Below are 9,047 nucleotides of genomic sequence, written 5' to 3'. Positions count from 1 at the left end.
AGACATTCTCCATACTCAAGTAAATTTTTTTTTTTTTTAATGATTCTGATTTTTGTCCCATATTGTTGTCCCACTCTATCCAGGATCTCCTGAACTGAACCCCCCTCCCCCTGAGTGGTTGACAATGGTAGCCGGGCGCCATCTAGTTCTGGTGTCATGGTCATATAGGCTGAGAGTCGCATAGTCTGCCAGTCCCTTGGACTAATTGTTTCCATGTGTCTTTGGTTTGTTTACTTCATTCTTCTTTGCCATGGATGAGGAGAAACCCATTATTGCTTCTAGATGGCCTCTTGCAAGGTTTTTTTTTTTTTGAGGGGACCCAGTACAATTTATTTGGTCTTCTCCTATACTGTGGTGCCAACACACCCACAGAGGGCTGTCCCGGTCCAGCAATAATCACTACTTTGGAGTATGGCCTTCTGATCCTGACTCAAATTAGTGTATATGATAAATTGACATTTTTTTTCTTTTATTGTGATTTGGGTAAAAATTTATAGAGCACATTCCTTTTCTGTAGAGCAGTTCACATACACTTTGTCTCATGACACTGACCACAATTTACCACAATACAACAGCTCCCCTCCCACTTCCTCCCCATAATTACCTCTTCCCTGTGTCCATCCCTCAATGCACTCCTGACCTCTGAGCTGTCTCCCTGTGCATAAGCAGACTTTGTTTCTCCCATGATTGTTCTATCTAAGGAGTGTATCTACCTTAGGTAAATGTTCAACTCATATGCCTGTCTTTTGTTTGGCTGGAAGCCACAGATGTGGGTTCAATTCCAGACCTAAAGGGCAGCTAGGGGCCATAGTCTCAGTGGTTCCGCCAGGCTCTATAGGACCAGCAAAACTGGTCCTCCCCCCTTTTTTTTTCTCCAAATGATTTTGAGTTTTGTTCCACATTGTTCTCCCTCTCTATCCAGGATCTCCTACATAGATCCTGTTCCAAGTGGTTGACAGTGGTAGCTGGGTACCATCTAGTTCTTCTGGTCTCATAGTTGTACAGGCTACAGATCGGATGGTGTACCAGTTGCTAGGACTAATTGTTTCCATGAATTTTTGGTTTCCTTCATTCTTCTTTGCTCTGGACAAGGAGAGACCCATCATTTCATCTAGATAGCAGCCTGCAAGCTTTTAAGATCCCAGTTGCTACTCATCAAAGTAGGAGGTGGAACAATGTTTTATGTAGTATGTTATGCCATTTGAGCTTGATGTCCTCTGCGACTATGGTCCTGAGCCCACAGGTGTAACTACTGGGTCCCTCTTTGTAGCTGGCTGTGACCAAGAAGTGAGTAAAACCTTGTACCTTGTCAGCTCTACTATACACCTGGGAATTCAGATCATACAAATACACTTATAGGACTGTTGTCTGCCAACCCTATGCATGGTCTTGGGTACATTCCCTGCTTCATAGACATACCTAATAGTTCAGCCTGTCCACCCATCTATCCAACCATATACCCATGTTTGCCTTCAGTGACAGTGCAGTACTGTATATGCAAAAGGGTTCATCTTTGTTGTCTGTACCTCCCATGTACCTCTCTATGTCTTTCTCTTCCTCAGTGCCACCATGTTGATCACTCACAGTTGGTACATTGACCTTCTGTTCACCCAAATCAATACTTATCTCTACCTATCTAACCGTGTTTCCTACCCTCCCCTCCCACCCCTGGTAACAAACACAGAAAATTTCCTTCCATATATAAACCTTTCCTTTTTACAATAACAGAATAGTACAATATTTGTCCTTCTGTGATTGACTTATTTCACTCAGCATAATATTGTCCAAGTTCTTCCACATTACACGCTATTTTAAAGATTCTACATCATTCTTTAGGGTTGCATAATATTCCATTGTGTGTATGCACCATAGTTTGGTTATCCATTCTTCTGTTGATGGACACCTAGGTTCTTTCCATCTTTTGGCTATTGTAAATAGTGCTGCGATGAACATGGATGTGTATTTGTCTGTTCTTGTCATGGCTCTCACTTCTTTAGGATATATTCCTAGTAATGGAATGGCTAGATCAAATGATATTTCTAATTCCAACTGTTGAAGGAATTTCCATACTTGCTTGCAAGCTCTTAAGACCCCAGTGCCTACTCACCAAAGTAGGATGTAGAACAATGTTTTAGTTTAGTATTTTCCTGGCATATTTTCTTAAGATGGAATTGAAAAACTGAGGAACATTTTGCTGAACTGTGTCACAATTATTCCTCCCCTAAGTTCTTGGTCATGGAATGAGTCAGGGACCTATTCAAACCCACAATGAAGTTCTTACAAATGTGCCTGGACTTTTCTCTGTTACCTGGAATTTTATGTTTCCATTCTCAGGTAACCAATGGCTTGTCCACACATGGCTAATGTTCTATTCTCTGGTCACTGATCACATTCTGATCTATCCATGGTTTTAGAGACCAAGGAAATCCTTAAATGAAGGATTAAAATGAATATAATTGAAAACCAAATCTTAGTTAATTAAAGCCCTGTCAAGTTGACTTCACTATGGAAGAGTGGGCAGCAGAAGACGGAGAATGAAGAGCTTATAATTGGAGCTTATTTCTTAGTGTGGGCCTGGTGGAGCTATTGGAATCTGACTCTACTCTATTTACCCACCATTTGAAAGGTAGATGGCAAAACATATTTGGGAGGAGATAGTCTTCATTTATCTGAAGTCTACAGATCTTTGAGGGCTGAACTGCTGGCATGGAAGCAGCAATGGGCAGTTGTGGCAGTTGTGGTAAGGGAATGTTTGAGTGTGCGTTTGTGAAAGACAGTGTGTTTGTGTAAGAGAGAGAGAGAATGTGAGTGTATGAGAGTATGTGGATGTGTGTGAGAGTGTATGATTACATTACGTGTGTGAGAGAGTGTGTATGTGACAGAAAGTATGTATGCAGCATGTGTCTGTGAGAGAATGTGTGTACATGTGTGTGAGAGAGACTTATGTCTCTTTGTGTGTGTGAGAGAGAGGCAGAAAGAGAGAGAGAGAGAGAGTTGTTGTGCCATTGACTTGGTTGTGACTCACAATGATCTTAAGTACCACAAAACAAAACACTATTGGGTCTTGCACCATCCTCATAATCATTGCTTGTGTTTGAGCCTATTGTTGCAGCTACTGTGTCAATTCATCTCATTGAGCATCCTTCTGTTGTTCACTGACTCTACTTTACCAAGCAAGATGCCCTTCTCCAAGGACTGATCCCTCCTGATTACATGTCCAAAGCATGTGAGGCAAAGTCAAGAGAGAGACAGAGAGAGAAATTGGGAATAACTTGGTGGTGTGGCAGAAGGCACTGCTTTCCATTTATTACTGGAAATCTGAAAAGGTGATGATGCTTTGGAACTTCTACCAGTGTATCTGATGTGGATAGCTTCTCAACTGACTAATTTCTTGGCCCTTTCTGGTCTGGGCATACATGGCCAAATCCTTTTCACCTTTTTTTTTAAGAGTTAGAGTAGTACATAAAGACCTGGCTACGAGAACCCAAGGATAAAGTTGTACCAGAGGAAAGAGGATCAACTCTCGTTTAAAGTTTATTGACTTTAAAAATTCTAAGAAATTTGAACAAAAGATGTTCTAAAATCAGTAGTTATCTTCTGAGGTAAATTTGAAAGACATGGAATTTTTCTTCAGCAAATTTTCAAAATTAGTTCTTAGGGTTATCAAATAATATCCTCATGGAATTGCTCTCAAGCAATGTGATTAATCTGTTCAAAATTGATTTTGAGATTCAACATCGGTTTCAACTGTGCCTATCATTAGCCATTACTTGACTGGATATTTGGGCCTAATGAGTTTTGACATAGTTTGAAAAGGATATTCTGAAAAGCAGTTATGACTTCCATTTCAAAGCAGTGAGATCCCTGAGCATTGCGCTGGTGAAACCTGAGGATGGCATTCCATCCTTCCTTCCTCTACTTCTGCCTGGCACCTTGTGGGTGGCAGGCAGGTTTTCAGACTGTACAAATGTGGTTTCTGAAGGGAAATGGTGTAGCTAATTCTCAGCAATTCCATGGCCTACTGATACCATTTCTTTTGTAAGGGAAGGAACTGTAGGAGCCAAAGGGAAGGCAGGGATGACTCAAAGAACATTCTGCAATTGGCATCAGGTAGTGTCATACCATGATAAGATGGTCCAGGATAAGAAGGGGAGGAAAAAATGCATTCCTCCTGTCTGAGAAGAGAAATGTAGAGATGACACTGCCATTTCTAATCCCTCATCTTGGAGTTGTCTGAGGCTGAGAGAAGTTGTGGGAGGTGAGGGGAAGAGGGATTTGGTTGACCAAAAGCAAAAAAACCAAGCCTACTACTACTGAGTCAATTCTGACTCACAAGAACCGTATAAGAGAGAGTAGAACTGCCCTATATGGTTTCCAACGCTGTACATTTTTAAAGAAGCAGACTGCCACATTTTTCTCCTGTAGAGCAACTGGTAGGTTTGAACTGCTGACCTTTTGGTTTAGCAGCTGAGCACTTTAACCACTGTACCACCAGGGCTCCTTTCTAGTTGAGTAGGCCTGTTTAACTTTTATCTTTTTGACTTTCTTTTTTGGAAGCTTGAACAGAGCATTATCCCAGTATAAAAAAGTTTGTGACTATAAATAGAAACTTTGTCTATTGAACCTTTTATCCTATCAAGATAACCTCTTGTCTTCCCAAACCAGATGATAAATGTCTTCAGGGCCATTCCTTTTTTCTTCAATATTGTCATTAGCTTCTATAGAGGGATAGGCATTTAGTAGCTATGATGTCTGGTAGAAGAAATAACTTGGATTTGTAGTACATGAAGATCTGACTTGAAATCCTGCTTCTGCACTTAGTTACTTGACAAGTTACTTCTCACTTCTCTGGACCTCAGTTTTACATCTGTAAATTGGAAACAGTAGTGCATCTGAAGTTGTTTAAATAAATGCATTTAAAATATGTAGCACAGTGGCTAGTACATAATAAGTGATAAGCAGTTGGTTGACCTAAAGAGTGATTTCAGAAGAAAGACTTGAAAGGTTTCTTTCCTATAAAAGCTGTGTGACTCTGAACAAGTTACTTACCCTCTCTGTGACTCACTTCCACATCTTTAACATGGTGATAATCAAGTACTTGTCCCTTAGGGTTTTTATGAGGAAAAAATGAGATAATCCATATAAAATGTTTAAGCAATATCTGGCATATAGTAAATTTTTGATATATTTATTATTTTTAATTATAATTTTTACTAACTAATGAAATATTCAGTGATTTTTTTTTTTTTACCCAATAATGGAACCACAGGCATTTTTTTACATTGAAATATCTTTAAAACATTTAAAAATAGATTCTAATATGTCATTGTATGTGCCGTCGAGTCGGACCCAACTCATAGTGACCCTTCCTTGGGTTTTCGAGGCAGTATCACTACGGAATTAGATTGCCCAACCTTCCTTCCGAGAAGTGGCTGGTGGGTTTGAACCACCAGCCTTTTAGTTAGTGGTCAAGTGCCTTAGGCACTGCTACCAGAGCTTCTAGATTCTAACATAGTTGAGAGAAATTAACATGTAATCTCTGTTTGACTCATTGAAGTGATTTGGTTGCTGCTTTTCATAGGTTGACATTAGCTGTTTACATATCACAGGAGAATTGGATTCAGGCTTGGAACACCATGAGCAACAAAACTTAAGCATTATATTTGTTTGCTTTGTAGATAGACCACCCTGATCCCTGTTTTCTGGCCTTGATGATACACTTTGCTGCAAAAAGGCTGTCTTGCTCTTAGCTGCAATCACAGGTCTTCATTGAGTAGCTCATTTTCTGTGTCACAGATGTGATGCTTGATATTGAATCACAAAACACGTATTCATAATCCTTCGCCCTAGAAGTTTCTAAGTCAACATATTCTATAAAGAAAATGTAGAAGGTCAGAACAAGAAAATTAAAAATATGTATAGCTTTATCATGTCTTAAATAGAATCATTATTTAGGGCTAGTGTGGTAACTGTCATTTTCTGCATTCCTGCTGTTTTCCAACCAGCAACAAAATAAGATTGACTTCTTTAACAGGCAAGGCATGGAAGGTGTTTTGTTAGGACCAAAGGTGGCAGACAGATTAATCATAGGCCAGAAATGTCTGAGCAATGTCCAGTATATGTCCTACTCTGAGTACCTGATAAGCTCACAGGTAATTCATTAAAAATAATGGTCAGGATGCTTTATGTGTTACTAATAAAAAAACAATGAAAAATTACTATTAAATTAAAGACTTTTCATGTCTACAAGTTGTTGTTGTTATGTACCATCAAGTCGGACCAGATTCATAGCGACCCCTCCTTGGGTTTCCGAGGCAGTATCACTATGGAAGTAGATTGCCCAGCCTTCCTTCGAGGACTGGCTGGTATGTTAATCATCTTGTGCAACCATCACCAATATTGTAGTGGAAATTTACTATTACTTTTAACCTCATTTTCTCTTTTCCTTGGCCCTCCTGATCTTTAATATGATGTAGACTTCATTTCTGATTTCAGCAGTAGACTTAAAGTACCATTAGCAACTTTGTACAAGAGAAAAAGGAGAAAGCAGATTTGTGGTTCCCAACAGGGAGCTAATCCTATACACTTACTAAATGTCCTAGACACTTACTAAATTCAATGGTTTTGGTTAGATTTCATTATAAATGATTTCCCTACAGCATTTGATGTTGGTAACTACTCCCTGCTTCAGATACTTTGAGACCTTGTTTTCTCTTGTTTTTCCTTCTACCCCTCTGGCATTCTTCTGTCTCCTGTGTATTCCTCTTCTTTTCTCTGTCTGGCCCTCTTCTGCTGACCTCCTACTAAATATTGGTGTTCCATTGAGTCCTGTTCTTTGGGTTTCATCTCTTCTCTTTCTACACACCTCATTAGCCACTAAGAGGCCCTCAGAGGAGCCACATGGTGAGAGTAGCATGACATCATGTAGGTGCAAGTACTTTGTAAAGTATATGGTGGAGTCACATGATATATGCAGCTGACTTGCATGCTTTCAACTACTCTTGCAGAGCAAAAACAACAAACAAAGTAAATATGTGCCCAAGGAAGGACAAGATGGGAAATGCTAATCTGCTGTGTACTGGGTCATTGTAGTCTGCATTTGTTGCATAAGGTATCTTGTTGAGTAGGATATGATCCAAGTAATAAAAAATACTTTATTTTTTGTATGTGTCAAAATACCCTGGCATAATCCACACTGGTGCTCAACTGAAGAAACAGCAACCTATTCAGATGCTGAAGAAAAAAATTGCCTGTGTCAGCATTATTGAGCAAAATCTCTCTGTACATGATAGTGTACTTTACAGATGACTTAAGGAACTTGATAATGTGCAAATTCAGACCTCAGCTCAGAATGAGATGGAACCCTCTATATATTATAAGTAGAAGTTGTGACTAGTGCAATGGGGAGAAAAAACGAACACATTTAAATGTTTGACTAGAAGAACGTAGGAAAGAGAGTTTTTTAGTTAGCATTTCTAATTATTTAAAAAGCTAATTGGCTAATGATTATTATCCTAGTCTTTCTATGCAGCCCCTTATCCTTATCACCAACTGAAAATTTACCCAGCAATCCTGCCCAAACTGAAAGCAACTATATTATTTCTGTGAGGTGCAGTCATGAACTTTCCTCTTCCCTCTGTATTTTTTCCTTCCTCTTGCATTTATATTTTTAAGTTTGGAAATGTTCTGTTGCCTCAGGATGCATCAGGCCAAATTAACAGAACATGCAAGGCTGACCCAAAAAACCTAAGCAGTCAACTAATGCCAAGTGAACCAGAAAGATGGTTCTTCTCCTTAGGGATATGTTAGCCTAAAAGGGAATTCCTTGTACCATGTTCTGAAACAAAGGAGCATAAAAAAAAAGAATCCTATAAAATTAAAATGCTCAGATTAACACTTGCTTTGGGGGTGAGAAAGAAGTTTATGCTTAGGAGGAGAAACAGGAAACTAAATTCAGAATTGTTATTATGCTACATAAGATCAGGGCAATACATTTTCATAAAGTTACCTAGATGTAAATAGAATGTGTTTATTATATTAATGGTCTCCTGCTGTATAAGATGGTTTCTCAAATCACTTTCTGTATCTGCCATCAAAAAAACCTCAGAGATTCAAAAGTTAATCTATTGGGAAAAGATGACAGGGAAGTAGGACACAGCACTTTGGTTACACTTAACCGTGATTTGGGTCATGGACACTTGTTGTTAGGTGCTGTCGAATTGCTTCCAACTCATAGAGACCCCATGCACAGCACAATGAAAGACCACCTGATCCTGAGCCAGCTCCATGACCCTTGCTATACATGAGCCCATTGTCGCAGCCACTGTGTCAATCCATCTCGTTGAAGGCCTTCCCCTCTTTCGTGACTCTCCACCTTACCAAGCATGACATCCTTCTCCGGAGAATGGTCCCCTCTGACAACATGATCAAAGTAGGTGAGACAAAGTCTGGCCATCCTCACTTCCCAGGAGCATCTTGGCTGCACTTCTTCCAGGACAGATCAGTTAGTTCTTTTGGCAGTCCATGTACCTTAAGCACTCTTTGCCAGCACCACAACTCAAAAGCATCAACTCTTCTTCAGTCTTCCTTATTCATTGTCCAACTCTCACACGCATTCGAGGCAATTGGAAATATCATGGTTTCTGTCAGGTGCACCTTAGTCCTCAAGGAGACATCCTTGCTCCTCATCACTTGAAAGAGTTCCTTCGCAGCTGACCTACCCAGTGCTACACGTTGTCTAATGTCCTGACTGCTGCTTCCATTGGCCTCGATTATAGAACCAAGCAATGTGAATTCTTTGACAACCTCAATCTTTTCTCCATTTATTGTAATGCTGCTTATTGGTCCAGTTGTGAGGATTTTTGTCTTCTTTATATTGAGATATAATCCATACTGCAGACTGTATTCCTCAGTCTTCATCAGTAAGTGCCTCACTTTCAGCAAGCAGAGTTGTATCGTCTGCATATCTCAGGTTGTTAATGATTCTTCCTCCAATCCTGATGCCACGTTTTTCTTCATATAGTCCAGCTTCTCAGATTATTTGCTCA

This window comes from Orycteropus afer, unplaced genomic scaffold (genome assembly GCF_000298275.1).
Source record: "Orycteropus afer afer isolate SDZICR_OR568_19922 unplaced genomic scaffold, OryAfe1.0 scaffold00271, whole genome shotgun sequence".
In the NCBI taxonomy this organism is placed as follows: Eukaryota; Metazoa; Chordata; class Mammalia; order Tubulidentata; family Orycteropodidae; genus Orycteropus; species Orycteropus afer.
Note: the sequence above shows the minus strand (reverse complement) of the source record.